The sequence below is a fragment of the Pongo pygmaeus genome, chromosome 11, assembly GCF_028885625.2.
Source record: "Pongo pygmaeus isolate AG05252 chromosome 11, NHGRI_mPonPyg2-v2.0_pri, whole genome shotgun sequence".
Classification (NCBI taxonomy): domain Eukaryota; kingdom Metazoa; phylum Chordata; class Mammalia; order Primates; family Hominidae; genus Pongo; species Pongo pygmaeus.
The window spans coordinates 87,733,612-87,752,092 of record NC_072384.2 but is presented as its reverse complement, the minus strand read 5'-3'; positions in this window follow the sequence as shown (position 1 = coordinate 87,752,092).

The following is an 18,481-nucleotide window of genomic DNA, read 5'->3' as shown; positions in this document are numbered from 1 at the left end:
TTATCATATCAAAGGCACATACTACCAACCTGACTTAATAATATTGATATTGACCTTGGTCACATGACTAAGGTTGTGATTGCCAGCTTAATCTTACTGTAAAGTTACCCTTTTCTCCCTTTCCACACTCTTTGGAAAGAATTCATAATGAGCTGCCAAAATTAAAGAGTGGGGAGTTATGTTGCATGTCATTGAGAAATAAGAATTTATATAAATTATTTGGATTTCTTCTGCACATAGATTTTTGTATACTTCCCATTTTATTTATTTATTCAGTACTTACTTGATGCTACAGATTGTAATTCAGGACTTTTTTTCTTTTTTTTTTTTTTTTTTGAGACGGAGTCTCGCCCTGTCACCAGGCTGGAGTGCAGTGGTGCAATCTCTGCTCACTGCAATCTCTGCCTCCCAGGTTCAAGTGATTCCCCTGCTTCAGCCTCCTGAGTAGCTGGGACTACACCATGCACCACTGCACTCAGCCAATTTTTGTATTTTTAGTAGAGACAGGGTTTCACCATGTTGGCCAGCATGGTCTCAATCTCTTGACCTCATGATCTGCCCGCCTTGGCCTCCCAAAGTGCTGGGATTACAGGCGTGAGTCTGCACCTGGCCCAGGACTAATTTTTTTATACCCTGCTCAAATTGTCTTAGCCTTCCATATTGTTGGGAGATCTTTCTGTTGGATCCTATATCTCTTTGATATGACTTCCACCATTTGTTGTGGGTTATTTCTTTTCTCTCCTTGTTTTTAAACACTATCTGGCAATAAAGATCTTTCAAGATTCACCTATATTCCCTTGGTTTCTTTGATCAGAAAATAGCATTAGAAACCATGATTCGAGTACTAAATGTGATCATTTCTACCGCTGTGCCATGGCTTCTAGGCCCTCTCAGTTGACAGATCAGGAGAATATATGTGTGTATGCTAACCTGTGTCCATACAGATACCTATAAATATTTTTATGAAACCACCTGTATCTGTATTAAGATAATTGTGAATTGATATGGCATCTTCAACTATAATCTATTACCGCATTGATTATTCTAGCCTCCTCCCTTGCTTATCTGTAACTTCTTCCTTCAATAGACTTGACTCATGCCATCTTTCATGCCATCTTTTATCCATTTACTTAATTGTTCTATCCCAGTTTACACATAGAGCAGTATCAGAGTCCTTAGCCCGCCGAGTACAGTAATTATGTAGTTTCTTTTACCTTTAGTTTTCCTACCTACTTAATTCAAAGTGACTTAGTCCTGTGCCTTTTCCTCATCCCCTTCAGTGAGATACTTTCATAAATTTCTTACACAGTTAAACTATTTTACCACATTCTGAATTCCATCCTGGGATACCAGACATATAAAATAATTTCTTTAAATTTACATAAATTAATTCTTCCTGTTGTATAGTTCTATATGATGTTTTCACATATGCCTAGTGTCATGAGTCCGCCATTATTATATCATACAGAATAGTTCCTCTTTCCTAAACAATCTCCTGTACTTCAATATTCAATCCTCTTATATATGTATCCTCTACATGGTATCAGTGTAAATCCTATTTTTTATATATATATTATATATATTATACATACACACACATACACATACATATAAATTTAATTGTTAGGTTTTTAGTACTAATGTATTTCTTCCTAAAAAAAAATAAAAATAGAAAATTGGGTAATTTTTTAAATGTTCCAAATACTGTTTTCTTTCTGTGTGAATATTTCCCAGTTTATCTTTTCTCTTTCTTTCTGTCATTCTTTCCCCTAGTAATTAACAATTTCACTTTGGGATACTGGTATGAGGTTCTCTATACCTGCTAAGGAGTTACTGAAGAAGTCTCCTGTTTGGGTCTCTCCATCTATATTATGTGTGTGATATCCTGGCAGAGAATCACAGAAATTGTTGCTCCTGTGTATGATTACCTTGAACTACAGTGCAATGATAAAATGTTTGATAGATGGTCCTAAATTGATTATACACTTTCTCTGTAAATAACAGAGAGGAAGCCCAATTTATACATACAGGAAAATGATGGAATGTGTCTGTATATCTTACTAACTTGGAATTTCTAAAACAAGTTGGAATATTATTGACATAACATAATTATTTTATAAAGATCAAATTTGTTTAACTTTGTATTTTATATTTAAAATAGCAAAAGAAACACAGATGTTTTGCTTATAATATCAAAATAAATAATTTCTGTAGATTCTAAAATTGACTAGTAAATCTAAATTTTGTTTCATTAAGGCTGAATATGTCTCTAATACCAAGACAGATTCATTATTATAGACTACTTTACGAAGTTTACTGCTGAACCTAATATCTTAGTTATTGCACACTTTTAATATAGTATATAAAAATGAATGAAGATTATCTATAGTGCCCATAGATGAGAATTAACTTATTTTTAAAGAAAACCCCTCAAAATATGGCTCAACAGTCTTTTTCAAAGACACATCCTCAATGTCCGAAGCTATTATTTACAGCTAAACCCTATTGTGACTCTTATAAGCATAAAGAAGTGGTATGCACTTCTCTAATACTGAACCGTATCTATTTGAAAGACCATTGTAAAGTCAGACTGTGACTAACCTCAATTCCTTTCATCTTTATAGATTTTGCTTGCATACCCCAAATACTGGATTTAAAAGGAGAAACTATTCAATCTGAGGAAGCTGATAAAAAAAGAAAAACAAAAACAATTGAGAAAGTAACAGAAATACAGTTGAATTTGGCAAATATGTATTGAATGATTAGTTTTTGACAGGTACAATAGCAAACATTAGGGCTATAAAGTTGAATATGGTAGGATGAAAATCTGTGTTCTACATTCTGAGAACTCTACCTTCTGATAAGATATGGATATTGGCAATTTGAATAGTGTCTGGAAGCATGAAAAAGAGTGGTCATTTTTTTCAAATTCACTAAGTGTTCATTTTGGGGTTCATCTAAAAGGATAAATTGGGGTTTGGTCATGTAAGTAAGAGAATTGAGTCATAGAATTCTACCTTAACATCTCTCATACATTTTTTTATCCACCTTTTCTCCCTTAGTTCAAGTGGTTATCATTTAGAATACTGCTATACCATTATAAATCTTAACCCATGCCTTGGTTTTGCAAATTTCCACTTTAGTATCTGTTCACTGGAAGGTTGACAATGTGCAGTTATCAGAGAGGAGTAATTGTTACAACAGCTTACATCTCTTATGGGACCATCAATCACCTACATTGTCACCTACATTGTAGTTTGTTCTAAACTATTTTCCAGCAGTAAAACAACTAATTGTGATTCTCGTTCATGCTTCAAACTCAACTATTGTTAGTACACATTTCCTCCTAGACTTTTAGAAATGATTGATACAAATTTTATATTTTCAACATTCTTTCTGTTTTAAGTTTCATTCAAAAGTATTTTCATGGGTGTTTGGAAAAAGAACAAATAAAATTAGTTGTGATGCCATTAAAGCAAAATTATATGTACTTGAAAATTTCTGAATTTTTAAATGATATTCTCATGAACTTCACCTATTAATTGTATTTATTTATGTGGAATTATTAAAATAGTTTGACAAATTTAAGGAGGAAATAAAGAAAATAAGACAAGAAATAAGGAAAAAAATTCAAAAAGTGAGAGGGAAAAAGTAATAATCAAGTAACTAAAATTTCTACCTGCAACTTTTTCCAAGGTGCTTATTATCAGTGTAGGTCTAATAAAAAAATACTACTATGTAAATAGGCAAGTTGAGACATAAATGATTCCAGATCTTATGCAGTTCATGTGGAAAGTGGTCCCAATACAATTCAACCTTGGTTGCTAATAATAACTTTTTTTATCAAGTGCATGGATCTCTAAAAAAGAGTATAACCCCAAATATTTTCTAATTCATTATTGATCTCTTTCAAGCGGCCCCTCTTGGCTCTACATGGCATCAGTGTAAATCCTATTATTTTCCTATACCCTTGTCTCAAATGCATAGAAGACTAGTATACCTAACATAAATTCTCCCAACAAAACAAAGAAATATCCAAAAGGTGTAAGGCTAAAGCCATTCAGTATCTTGCTCACTCTTCCATGAAGCAGAAGAATGGAGTTTATGATAATTGATGAAAAAGAATGTGTAATAAGCAAGTAATTTGTCTCAATGAAAATATCTGATTCATTTTACTTGCAGCTTTTTATCTAGAAGAATGTGACCCTGAATAGGATGTATAGGTGCCTCTTAAAGACAGATAAATTAGTGGAAATATTCAAAATTCTTAGATAGGACTGACCTATGAATTGGCCCTTTTTTAGGTAATACTTACATCACTACACCTGTCAAAGGAAGACCATGAAGTTTTTGAATCTGTGGTTGTTTAGAAGAACTTGCAGCTTTTTCCAAAACCGACTTTGTTTCCATGGCAACAGGAATTATCTGTCGAAGTCTGACCTTTCCTTTGCATAGTTTAGTTTTGACAGCTATGTGTGCGCTGTTTTAGAAAGCATATATAACCCAGAGAATCTTAAAAAAGATATACAAAGTGGAAAGCAATTGAAAATGCTAAGCTTTAAAAATACAGTTAAGGTTATGAATTTTTTAATACGGCTTATTTTAAGCTAGTGTTACCTTATGTTTGAAAGTAAGAGCTGAAACAAGATGTGGAACCATTTTAATTAAAATTACAGGTAAATGTTGTTACATAAGTAAATATTAGAAGGAAGACAAATGCTTGTATAAGGAAACAGCATATTATGGGCACTCATTAACAATGATCTAAATGGCCGGGCAGGGGGGCTCACTCCTGTAATCCCAGCATTTTGGGAGGCCGAGGTGGGCGAATGACGTGAGATCAGGAGTTAAGAGACCAGCCTGGCCAACATGGTGAAACCACGTCTCTACCAAAAAGTACAAAAATTTGCTGGGCGTGGTGGCGTTCGCCTGTAGTCCCAACTACTGAGGATGCTGAGGTGGCAGAATCCCTTGAATCCAGGAGTCAGAGGTTGCAGTGACCCGAGATAGCGCCACTGAACTCCAGCCTGGGCAACAGAGAGAGACCTTGTCTCAAAAAATAATAAATAACCTACATATATAATCATATATTGGCAGTGTGCTTCACACGCATTATGTTATCATAAAGATATAATTAATACAACTCTAGAAAGTAGATGTCATTATCTTTTTTTTTTTTTTTTTTTTTTAGACGGAGTCTCACTCTATTGCCAGGCTGGAGTGCAGTGGCGCGATCTCGGCTCACTGCAACCTCCACCTCCCTGGTTCAAGCCATTCTCCTGCCTCAGCCTCCCGAGTAGCTGGGACTACGGTAGCGTGCCTCCATTCCTGGCTAATTTTGTATTTTTAGTAGAGACGGGGTTTCACCATGTTGGCCAGGATGGTCTCAATCTCTTGACCTCGTGATCCGCCCTCCTCTGCATCCCAAAGTGCTGGGATTACAGGTGTGAGCCACCGCGCCCGGCCTATCCTATTTTTTAGTGGAAAAAGGATCCATCATGCTAAAGGATTTCCCAGAATCACACTCATAGTATGTAAATACTGAGTTCATGTCTTGGACATTCTAAAGCCACGTTCTTGTAATTTCAACCTTTTAAATTATGAACAAATCAAGTAATATAAAGCGGTAAAAAAAATTTTAGCTAAAATACTAAGAATCATCTAGATTTACTTAATTATTAAGTATTTGTTTTAAAATAGTCGTATGTTTATCCTCTGCTGAATCCAAAAAGGTGAATTTTAAAAATGTTCTTTTGACCAGGCACGGTAGCTCACGCCTATAATCCCACTACTTTGGGAGGTCGAGGCGGGCAGATCATCAGATCAGGAGTTCGAGACCAGCCTGGCCAACATAGTGAAACTCCATCTCTGCTAAAAATACAAACTTATCTGGGTGTGGTGGCACAGGCCTGTAGTCCCAGCTACTTGGAAGGCTAAGGCAGGAGAATCGCTTGAACCCAGTAGGTCGAGGTTGCAGTGGGCCAAGACAGCATGCCATTGCACTCCAGCCTGGGTGACAGAGTGAGACTCCATCTCAAAAATAAAATAAATAAATAAATAAATAAATAAATAAATAAATAAATAGAAATAAGTAAATAAATAAATCACATTCGTTTTAGTTTTTATATTTGTGAGAAAAAATCAATGACTAAATCTTCAGCAAAGTGGTAGTAAATGAGAGAAATCAATTTATTTAAACTTGATAGATTAGAATTTTACCAGAGAGAATTTCAGAGAACAGATAACTATGACAATTTTCGTTAGAATTGTATGTTCAGTAAATACTGCTTACCATCAAGTGTAATTGAGTACAAATTGTAAAGATATTTTAGAAAATTAGATTTAATTTTGTTTACTAGGGCTAACTTCCAAAGAATTTATAATAGAAAATATGAAGTCATTACAACATAAAGAAAAATGTTTCATGAAGAAAAAAAGCTAACCATCTGAGATGACCACCTCAAACACAAGGGCAAAGAACTGGAATAAAATTCAGTAATGAATCAAGTGTAGAATAAATGAGTATCTAAAGTTAGTTTGAAAGAATGGCCTTGAAGAGGCTTGAAGAACAATACAAATGTAATTTCATTTCTTTTAATAAACAACTTTTAAAGTCCTGCTTTATACAAACTAAAAAAAGTGATATGTTACCTACCAACCACTTCATTTTAATAATTTGACTTTTATTTTTTCATATTTAAGAAAAATATGTAGACACCATATTGACATATTTCTTTTTCATTCCAAGTCTATTTCTGATGTTATGACTTAAGTAACTATACTTACGGATCAACTTTCAGAAAGCTGAAAAATATAGAAAATGAAATAGGGTTATGGGTTGAATTTCTGTAGTTGCAAGACACAGTTTGATATTTTTTTCCCTGAAGTAAATATAACTTATATTTTTTAAACTTTAGATTCAGTTTTCTTTCTTTTAAGTTTGATAACTTTTTGAAAGAAGTAGATTATATTGTTACGGGTTTGAAAACTGGCATCACAGAAAAGGTGCTAATGAGTTATTTTAGCGAGGACTTGGTTAAAATGCATGATGACAAGTCTAGGCTAAATGGGAAAATAATATGTAGTCAGACTCAGATAAATTTATCTGAGCCCCTTTTGGCTCAGATAAATTTGGAGTGGGTGATAGGAAATTTCTTTACCAAAATATTTTAATAAGAAAGAATGGAAAGAAAATCCTATTAACGCTCCCAACATTTAGAGATTATATTTAATACTCTTAAAACTGCTTTAGAAAGGAATTAGAACTCCTTGGAGAAATGCCTGATTCACATGAACGTAAAACATTGTTTTTTTGTGCCTGAAAATAGAGATATTCAAACAATGGGAGAGACACATCAGAAAGATACAGGAGCCAGCTCAAGCAAGCAACCGCTGGCCAAATCAGGGACATTTTGAGAATCAAGTAGGCTGCAGGAAAAAGATTCAACTTGCCCAGAGCTGAGGTGGGAAATATTTTGGACAAGCTTCCCTCAAACTGAGGTGTCTCATGTTGCCTTTGCCTTGAGTTAACTCTGTATTTCTGGAGAAACTTCTCTGAGGTAGCTGAAAAATTTTTGTGGTCATATGGAGAACAAAGGAGTAACATTTATTCAAGAAAATCTTCTAAATTTGTCTAGAATAGTAAGGATCTGTGGCATTTGAACCACAAACTACCTTCACCCCCACCTCCACCTCTCACCCGTCCCTCATAGGCTCCATGTTATGAAAAACAAAAAGGTACTCCAGGAGCTCTCATATAGGAAGGTGAAGCCAAGAAGATGGGGTCCTCTCTGTCCTGCAGATTCCCGGTGGGGCTTTGGTTTCAACTTGCAGGTGGAGCGAACAGGCTGTAAGAATTTCTCATTCCACCCTCAGCCATGTTAAGTCCATGTAAGTTGTATTTCAGGCAGGTGCGGTTGAGAGGACCCTTGCTTCACCTAGCCTTTACTCACAAGGGTGAAGCTTTACCCTAGATGCGACAGACCAAGAATACTGTATCCTGTTCTCTTATACAATGGCTACAAGCTCACTCATAGGGCATAGGTTACATACCAAGAGAGGCAAGGCAAGAAGACCAGAGCCCCTTCCAACCTACACTCTTGAAGCAGAGCTGTCACTCCAGGAAATGTAGGCTACTGTCCCTGTGCCCAGTTCTTGTGTAGTAATGCAGAGGTTCTACCTGTGGGGAGAGGCAGGCTGGAGAGGTCATCCTTAAGGATGAAGAGCTCCATAGCTCTACATGAGGAAACTAAACTAATTTTATTTGTAATAAATTATGGAGAATTTCATGCCTAAGGATTCTGCTAAAAGCAATGGAGTTTTTGGGAAGGGCAATTAAGAAGGCATATCTATAACTCCATGATACAAGTATTAATAAACAAAACTGCTGAGCATCAGAATTTTATCATAGAGAACCAGAGAATGAGTGAGCCAAGAAGGTCTATCCCGTGATGACAGCCAACAGGGTTGGAAGGGCTGTCTATATGCTCTAAACTGTACCTTCTCAGGAGTAATCAGGGCAGAATGTAGAGAATATTTGAAAAAATTCCTAAACCACAACAACGGGCATCAGCAAAGGGCAAAAGTCTGAGTGGCGCAAGAGCTTAAGCACAACCTCTGACCATTTTCTGGCTAAACAAAAAGCTATTTTGACATAGAGGCAACTCCTAGAAAACTAAGCTTAAAAATGATATTACATGTATCCATGGCAACCTGGAAGATTGTATGTATGGCCAAGGTGTTGCCCTCCAGGAGTAAATGGAGAAGTAAAATCTAAGCTACTCATACTTGCGTGAAGGTGTGGCAAAAACAGACTCCTTTGACTCTAACAGCAGCCTCCACACCACAAATAACGTTCAATGATAAAGATTAAAAATCTAACAGGTGAAGAGGGATTAAGCACAACTCCTGAGTAATAAATGACCTGTGCTAATCCAGGGACAACACCTACATAACCAGGCTGAAATATTAAAATAAGAAAAATTCTGAGCGAGTACATCAAAAGTCACATGGTCGTACTGAGAAATGACTGCAGAAACAGTCTAGCCATTAAACAAATAAAATATTATTTAAATGTTTAATGGCAACTAAATATTATTAAGCATATAAATACATGGCCAATGAAAAAGCTACAACATAACCTGGGGTGAATGGGATCAGCAACATGCGGTGCTACCACATATTACCTGAAAGGCTGCATTTGCAACATAAAATTTTGAGATGCACAGAAACAGAGATAATCATAACCATATACAGAAAAAGAAAGCAGATAATAGAAACTTATTTGGAAATGGTCTAGATACTGCAGTTATCAAAGACTTTAAATCAGCCACTATAAATATATTCAAAGAACTAAGAAACCCTGTCTAAAAAAATTTAAAGAAAATATGGCAGTAATGTTCTATGAATAGAAAGAGAAATTGTTTTTTGGAGAACTACATGAAAATTTTATAGTTGAAAATGCAATAATCAAAATGAAACATTCACTAAATTGGCTCAACAGTAGATTTGAGTTGGCAGAGGAAAGAATCAGCAAACTTGATGATAGAGCAATACAGGTTATGTAATCGGAAGAAGAGAGAGAAAAAAGAATAAGCATAAATGAAGTGAGCCACAGAGAAAAGTAAGACACCAATAAATACCCCAACAAAGGTATAATGGAAAAACCATGAAGAAGAGAAAGAAAAGGGCAGAAAAATATTCCAAGAATGACTGAAAACTTTCTACATTTGATGAAAATCATTGATCAGATAATTTAAGAATTTTGATGAACTCTAAATATTTTAAGCACAAAAATCCACACTTAGACATAGTCAAAATGTTGATGCCAAAGACAAAGTCTTGAAGGCAGTCAGAGAGAAAAATGACTTGTGATACACAAGGGAATCCCAAAAAGTTTAACAATTGAATTCTCATGAGAAGCAATGGAAGCCAAAAGGCAAAGATATAATATATTTAAAGTGCTAAAATGAAGAAAACTGTCAACTAAGTATCTCATATTCATCAATATTATCTTTAATAAATGAAGACAAAATAAAGACATTCTCAGAAAAACAAAATTTGAGGAATTTGTTGCTGGCAGACTCACAAGAAAATATTAAAAAGGATTCTTCAGGCTTAAAGCTAATGAAACTGGGTAGTAATAAAAAAACACATTAAAAAATAAAAAATTTCCAATAATGGTAATTACGTAAGTGTAAAGGACAGTATAATTGGATAATTATTACTATTCATTTTCTTAACTCATTTAAGGAAAAATTGCATAAAATATATGTATGTAATTGGATTGCTGGGTTTAAAACATTAGACAATAATATATTTGACAATAACAGCACAGAGGAGGTGGGTGGGAGAAAAGTTGTATAGAGTAAGAAATAACACAGACGGCAACTATAATTCAATGGAAGAAATACAAAGAATAAAAAATGGTAAATAAAAGGTACATGTAACAATTCTACAAATACATACTCTCTCTCCTTTCTTTTTTCAAGTTTTTTAAGAGACATAAGATTATATAAAGTAATAACTATAACAATGTATTATTGAGTTCATAACATATAAAGACCTAATATGTACTCCATTATGTATATGTACCACATTTTCTTCATCCGTTCATCTATCAGTTAACATTTAGGTTGCCTCCAAATCTTGGCTATTGTGAATAGTGCTTTAATAATCATGGGAGTGCGGATATCTCTACTAATTTTATTTCCTTTCGATCAATATCCAGTAGTGGGATTGCTGGATCATATGGTAGTTCCATCTTTTGTTATTTGATGAACCTTCATACTGTTCTCCATAGTAGTTGCACTAATTTACATTCCCCCAACAGCGTATGAGGGGTCTCTTTTCTCCACATCTTCACCATTTTTTAAATCACATGTCTTTTGGATAAAAGCCTTTTTTTTTTTTTTTGAGATGGAGTTTCATTCTGTCACCCAGGCTGGAGTGCAGTGGTGCGACCTCGGCTCACTGTAACCTCTGCCTCCCAGGTTCAAATGATTCTCCTGCCTCACCCTCCTGAGTAGCTGGGATTACAGGTGCATGCCACCATGCCTGGCTAGTTTTTGTACTTTTAGTAGAGATGGGGTTTCACCATGTTGGCCAGGGCTGGTCTTGAACTCCTGATCTCATGATTTGCCCACCTCAGCCTCCCAAAGTGCTAGGATTACAGGCATGAGCCACCATGCCCAGTGGATAAAAGCCATTCTAGGTGGTGTAAAATGATATCTCATTATAGTTTTGATTTGCATTTCTCTGACAAACAATGATGTTGAGCACCTTTTCATATACTTATTGGCAATTTGTATGTCTTGAGAAATGCTTATTCAAGTCTTTTGCCAATTTTGTAATTGGATTATTCCTTTTTTTCTTATAAAGTTGTTCGAGCTTCTTATATATTCTGATTATTAATCTCTTGTCTGATGGGTAGTTTGTAAATATTTTCTCCCATTGTGTGTATTGTCTCCTCACTTTATTGATTATTTTCTTTGTTGTGCAAAAGCTTTTTAACTTGATGTAATCTCATTTGTCCATTCTTGCTTTGATTGACTGTGCTTGTGGGGTATTACTCAAGAAATATTTGCCCAGTCCAACGTCTTGGAGATTTTCCTCAATTTTCTTTTGCTGTTGCTTCATAATTTGAGGTCTTACATTTACATCTTTAACCCACTTTGATACCATTTTTGTCTATGGAGAGAGGGGTCTGGTTTCTTTCTTCTACATATGGATATCTAGTTTCTCCAGTACCATCTATGGAAGAGAGTGTCCTTTCCCCAGTGTATGTTCTTGGCAACTTTGGCAAAGACGAGTTCATTATAGATGTAAAGATTTGTTTCTGGGTTTTTTATCTTGTTCCACTATTCTATGTGTCTGTTTTTATGCCAGTACCTTGTTGTTTTGATTACTATGGCTCTGTTTTTTAATTTGAAGTCACATAATGTGATTCCTCCAGCTTCGTTCTTTTTGCTTAGGATAGCTTTGGCTATTCTGGGTCTTTTGTTGTTCCATACAAATTTTGGGATTATTTCTTCTATTTCTGTGAAGAATGTCCTTGGTATTTTGATAAGGATTGCATTAAATTTGTAGTTTGCTTTGGTAGTGATGTAGTTTGGATTCCTGCCTAAATCTCATATTGAAATATGATCCCCATTGTTGGAGGTAGGGACTGGTGGGAGGTGATTGAAACATGGGGATGGATTTCTCATGAATAATTACCATCATCCCTCTTGGTACACTTCTCACAATAATTCTCATGAGATTTTGTCAATTAAAAGTGTTAGCACCTCCCCAGTTGCTCTCTCTTGCTCCTGCTCTTGCCAGGTGACATGCTTGCTTCCCCTTCACCTTACACCATAACTGTAATTTTCCTGAGGCTTCTCCAAAAACCAAGCAGATGCCAGTGTCATGCTTCCTATATAGCCTGCAGAATCATTAGACAATTAAGTCTCTTTTCTTTATAAATTACCCCATCTCTTCTCTTTATAGCAGTGCAAGAATGGAATAATAGAGGTATTATGGACATTTTAACAATACTGATTCTTCCAATCCATGGATATGGAATACCTTGCCATTTTTGGTATTTTCTTTAGTTTCTTTCATCAATGTTTTATAGTTTTATTGTAGGGAGCTTTCACTTGTTTATTTAAGTTAATTCCTAGGTATTTAATTTTATTTGTAACTTTGGTAAATAGGATTACGTTCTTGATTTCATTTTCAGATTGTTTGCTGTTGGCATATAGAAATGCCATTTATTTTATTATGTTGATTTTGTATCCTGCAGCTTTACTGAAATTGTTTATTCATTCTAAAATATTTTTGCTGGAGTCTTAACGATTTTCCAAATATAAGATTATATCAGTTGCAAACAAGGATAATTTGACTTCTTTCTTTTCAATTTGTATATGCTCTACTTCTTTTCTTTTTTCTGATTGTTAATCTAAGACTTCCAGTACTATTCTGAAGAACAGTGGTGAAAATGAACACCCTTGTTATATTCTAGAGCCTAGAGGAAAGGCTTTCAGTATTTCCCCAGTCAATATGATATTAGCTATGTTTGTGACATATATGGCTTTTATTATGCTGAGATATATTCCTTCTATAACCAGTTTTTTGCATGTTTTTTTAATTACAAAAAGATGTTGAATTTTATCAAATCCACTTTCACTATCAGTTAAAATAATCATATGGTTTTCTATCCTTCGTTATTTTGATATGATGTATCACATTGGTTGATTTGCATACATTGAACCATCCCTGCATCCCAGGATAGATCCGATTTGGTCATGAGTGATCTTTTTAATGTGGTGTTGAATTCAGTTTGCTAATATTTTGTCAACGATTTTGCATCAATATTCATCATGGATATTGGTTTGTAGTTTTCTTTTTTTGATGTGTGTTTGTCTGGGTTTGGTATCAAGGTAATATTGGCTTTGTAGAATGAGTGCCGAGGTATTATCTCCTCCTCTATTTTGCAGAACAGTCTGAGTAGGATTGGTATTAGTTCTTCTTTAATTGTTTGATAGAATTCAGCAGTAAAACCTTCAGGTCCCAAGTTTTTGTTTGCTGGAAGATTTTTAATTATGGTTCAGGTTTTGAATTTCTTCATGATTCAATACTGGTAAGTTGCTTCTATTTGGCCATCTTTCTGTGCTTCCATTCTATGTTCTAGTTTTTATTTTTTGAGGAATTTCCATACTGTTTTTCATAATGGTTGCACTAATTTATAATACATTCTCGACAACAGTGTGCAAGTGTTCCTTTTCTCTACATCTTCATCAACTTATCTTTTGTCTTTTTGATAATACCAAATTACAGAGGTATGAAGCAATATATCATTGTGGTTTTGATCTGCATTTCCCTAATGATTAGTGATGTTCAGCACCTTTTCATATACCTATTGGTCATTGTATGCTTTCCTTAGTGAAATATCTTCAGGATCTTCTTTGCTCATTTTTAAGCTGGGTTATTTGAATTTTTTGTTATTGAGTTATATGAGTTGATTATGTATTTTAATACTAACTCCACATTAGATACATGGTTTACACATATTTTCTTCCATTCTGTAGGTTTCCCTTTCACTATTTTGATTTTCCTTTACTGTGCAGAAACTTTTTATTTTCACATGATCTTACTTATCTGTTTTTTGCTATTGTTACCTGTGTTTTTGATGTGATTACCAAAAAATTATTTCCCAGACCAATGTCAAGGAGTTTTCCTGTATGTTTTCTCTTAGTAGCTTTATAGCTTCAGTCTTTATGTTTAAGTCTGTAATCCATTTTTAGTTGATTTTTGCATGTGGTGTGAGATAAGTGTATAATTTATTCTTCAGCATATGGATAGACAATTTTTCGAACATTATTTATGGATCAGATTATCTTTTCTTTTCTTTGTGTTCTCAGCATCCTTGTCAAATATCAGCTGACCATAAATGTTTGCTTTTATTTCTGGGATCTCTCTTCTGGTCTTTATATTTTTTGATAACTTAATATTGTTGAGATGGTAAAGATCCTGAAATTTATCTACATTCAATATGATTATTATCTAAATACCAGTCTACCTTTTAACAGAAATTGACAACTGATCTTAAAACTCATATAAAATGCAAGAAAACTAAAATAGGCTAACAAATCTTGAAAAAGAACAAAGTAATTTAGTACATAGCTGCAGTAATAAATGCATTGTGGTACTGACACAAATATAAATATAGATCAGTGGAACAAAGTTTAACATACAAAATTAAACTCATATTTATGGTGAACTTATGTATTTAAAATTATTATGATTTTAAATAAAGATACCTTGATAATTGAGTAAGAAAGGAGCAATTGTTTCAACATGTGGTGCTGGGAAGTGAATTAGAGACTAAATGTAAGACCTAAAACTATAAAACTCTTAGAAAAAAAGATAAGAGTGAATCTTTGTGAACTTGCATTAGGCAGCTGTTTCTTTGATATGATATTGAAAGCATAAGAGGCTAGAGACATAATAGATAAATTGGACTTCTTCAATATTAAAACCTTTATATTGCATGCTACTATAATAAAATGGATAAACAATCCACAGGAGAAAATATTTATAAATTGCATATCTGATAAGAGACTGATATCCAGACTACAGAAAGAACATCCTTAACTCAATAATAAAAAGGCATGTAAACCAAATTCCAAAATCAGTAATGAATTTGAATAGAAATTTCTCAAAAGGAGAAAAACAGATGACAAATAAGCATGGGCAAAGATTCCTAATACCATTAGTCATTAAGAAAATCCAAATCAAAATTACAGTGTGATAGCACCTCTGGTCTGATAGCAATAAAACAGTATTTTTAAAGTGCATCTGAGCATCAGCTTCAGTGTGAGAACTTGAGGTGATGGTATACTACCGTTTTGTGTACAATATATACTTTATATCAATATTCATTATGTAGCTCTATTTCCCAAAGTGTAGACTACATGTGTCTGACACTCCTGGTAATGTACTTGGGGAATTTTTGTTTCTTTCTATTTAATATTAGGCTCTGTACTTCTAAAGGATTTGGTTCTCAGAATGCCACTACTTCCAGTGGGGGACTCAGCACCATCCCCACTAAATTTAAAACATCCTTTTCACTTTGGGCTCCTGTGACTGTTAACTAGCAGGCAAGGAAAAGAGGTAACACACTGCCAGTGTTTACTGACTTTCATCATCATAAGAAGTATGTCTCTTATTACATAATGGGGGCAGCAAGAAAAATATAGAATATTTAAATGATAAATTATGTACTCACTTTAACAGTTTTACCTTCAAATGGTTAAGGATAAAAACAATGGCTTGATACAGACATAATAATTGAGAATTCAGTCACCTTAGGTATGATGGCCTTCTTTATCCCACCAGACAAGGCACCCACACCAACAGAAGTTTTCCTGGAAGGAACAGGAATTTAGAATTGGTGGTAAAATAGGGAGAGGCTGAGCATTAACAAGAGCCTTGAGATCAAGGATACGGTATATTCCAAAAATCCTCCTCTTGAAACTTCCCCTAGATAGTGTGTCTGAAGAATCCTAGAGAAACTGTGCCCAGATTGAAGATGGGTTCAGCAGTGCAAGCAATAGACTCTAGTAGATGTCATGGTGTCATATCCACATCCCATCCATTGCCAGTGTATCTGGACCCCCAGCTGCAGTGAATGTAAGCCTCTGATGGCTTACAGCTTCAGTCTGGAAAAGTGCTATTATCAAAGGGAATCAATTCACCAGAAAAGGCATGAAAACGAATGCCTTTTACCCAGAGGTGGCTTGCAGAAAATAACTTACTGATACATAGTACAAAAAGCTAACTCGGTCTGGAGTTTGGACAACTCTGATTCTGAGTTTCTCACTTAATTTATCTAGAGGTAGGACATCAATAGAAGTACATAGTTGAATAGTTCTTTGCCCCAGTTCTAGCCTGCTTTCCAAAGCTTTTTTTTTTTTTCACAGATTTCTCGTAAGAGCCTTCCTTCAGTTATCACTTACACCAGAATTTCATGTCAAGCTCTGCTTCAAGAGAACCCGGCCCAGGACATCCACCCCTCAAAAGACTGCGTCTCTCAGACTTAACAAATAAATAATAATACTTTGTGTAGTAAAGAAATATTTTAATAAATGAATACAGAGTGGTTGGAAATGAAGTAATGCACAAAGATATACCAAGCAAATATGAACAAAAAAGATGCTTTTGTAACAATTTTAAGCCCAAGTAAAAAGCCAATAGATACAAATGAAGAAATGAATAGTGTTATGTTTATACAAGTTCATTGAGCAATAAAATACTAGTCAAGTTGAAGTGTCTCTGAATGAAGAATCAGGTTAATAATAGCTGATTCTATGTTTTTCAAATGTCATTGATGCTAATTATTTTATTTCACAGACATTATATTCTTCACTCCCACTTACAAATTTGGGGATTTCCACAGATCTCTAAGAGCAATTGGTAAAAGCAAATTGTGTATCAAGTCCTTCTCAGTGATTCAGGAAGTTTAGACAACTGTTTTATTCCAAATTAAAGTGTGAAACTTGCACAGCTCTAATTGTGTTAGCTTGGGCTAATTATTTCATATTTCTGAGTCTTACTTTAATCATCTTTAAAACAGAAAAAAAAAGTCCTAAATTACAATGTGTTGAAAACCACACATAAAATCTCTTAAAGGACTATCTTAATCTCTCAGCAATACCTGCTCTTTTTATCTTCCTCTCTCTTTTTCCTCCCTCTTCTTTTTTATCTTCCTCCTTCCCTTTTTTTAAAATGTAGAAGCCACTACATTTTATATAATTTTAATTCTGAAATTTTAATATTCTAAAATGATATCCTAGTAGAACAGTGAGAAAGAATAAAATCATTTTATTTCAAGAAGAATTTCGGTATTTAAAATGTCTCCAACATTATGATTGTTATTGACCTAGATGTTGATTGAAATATGAAAGGGCAGAATTACACACTCAGATGTAATAGAACTTCTTTATGTTACACAAATTAGAAAATATATTAAAGAGAATGTTTAGATGTTGTTGTAATATTTTCAGAAAGATAATAAAATATTTCCATGTGTCAGCAAGAAGACAAAGAAATATCTCTAGTATGCTCATACCATAATTCTGTTTGCTCCAAAATTCTCAGAAAAAGATAGTGAAGGAAAATTGCTTTATTTTCCAAATGTCATAGAATTATATAAGCTAATGAAATAAAACTTCTCATGTTGTAAAAAAATGCATGATCACCTTTTGGAAAAATCCTCTTAGGACCCAATATTTCTCATTGACCCTGCCCCTTATCAAAAATAGCAAGAACAGCAAATACCAGTACTCCAGGTAATTCTGACTATAAATAGTGCCAGAATTTTTATCAAGTGCGTAATTCTTACCTTAAGGAATAACTTAAGCGCCCTCCAAATACCAAGTTTCTTTGTTGGAAATAACTAATGGCTACCAAGATACAGCTTTCATTGTGTTTTTCCCCATGGTAGTGAAACTGAATTACCAGACTGTTTGAAATTATAGGCAAAATAGAACTTTAAAAAAATATTCATGATTTGAACCAAATAAAAATACTGCTTAACTCATAGCACCATTTCTTTCTTTCCCTTTTTTTTTTTTTTTTTTGAGTTAGTTAGATCCTTATTCTATCACCTGGCTGGAGTACAGTGGTGCTATCTCAGCTCACTGCAACCTCTGCCTCCTGGGCTTAAGCAGTTCTCCTGCCTCAGCGTCCTGAGTAGCTGAGATTACAGGTGCACCACCACACCCAGCTAATTTTGTATTTTTAGTAGAGACAGGGTTTCACAATGTTGTCCAGGCTGGTCTCAAACTCCTGGCCTCAAGTTATCCGATTTCATTTTTTAGATCTCATTAAGTAAAGAAATGAATAAATATGTGCTTATGTTACAGTTGGTGTAGAAAAAGTATGGGCTTAACAAAAAACTAAGGTTGAATCCTGGTTCTCTTTCTTGTAAGCTGATTGATCT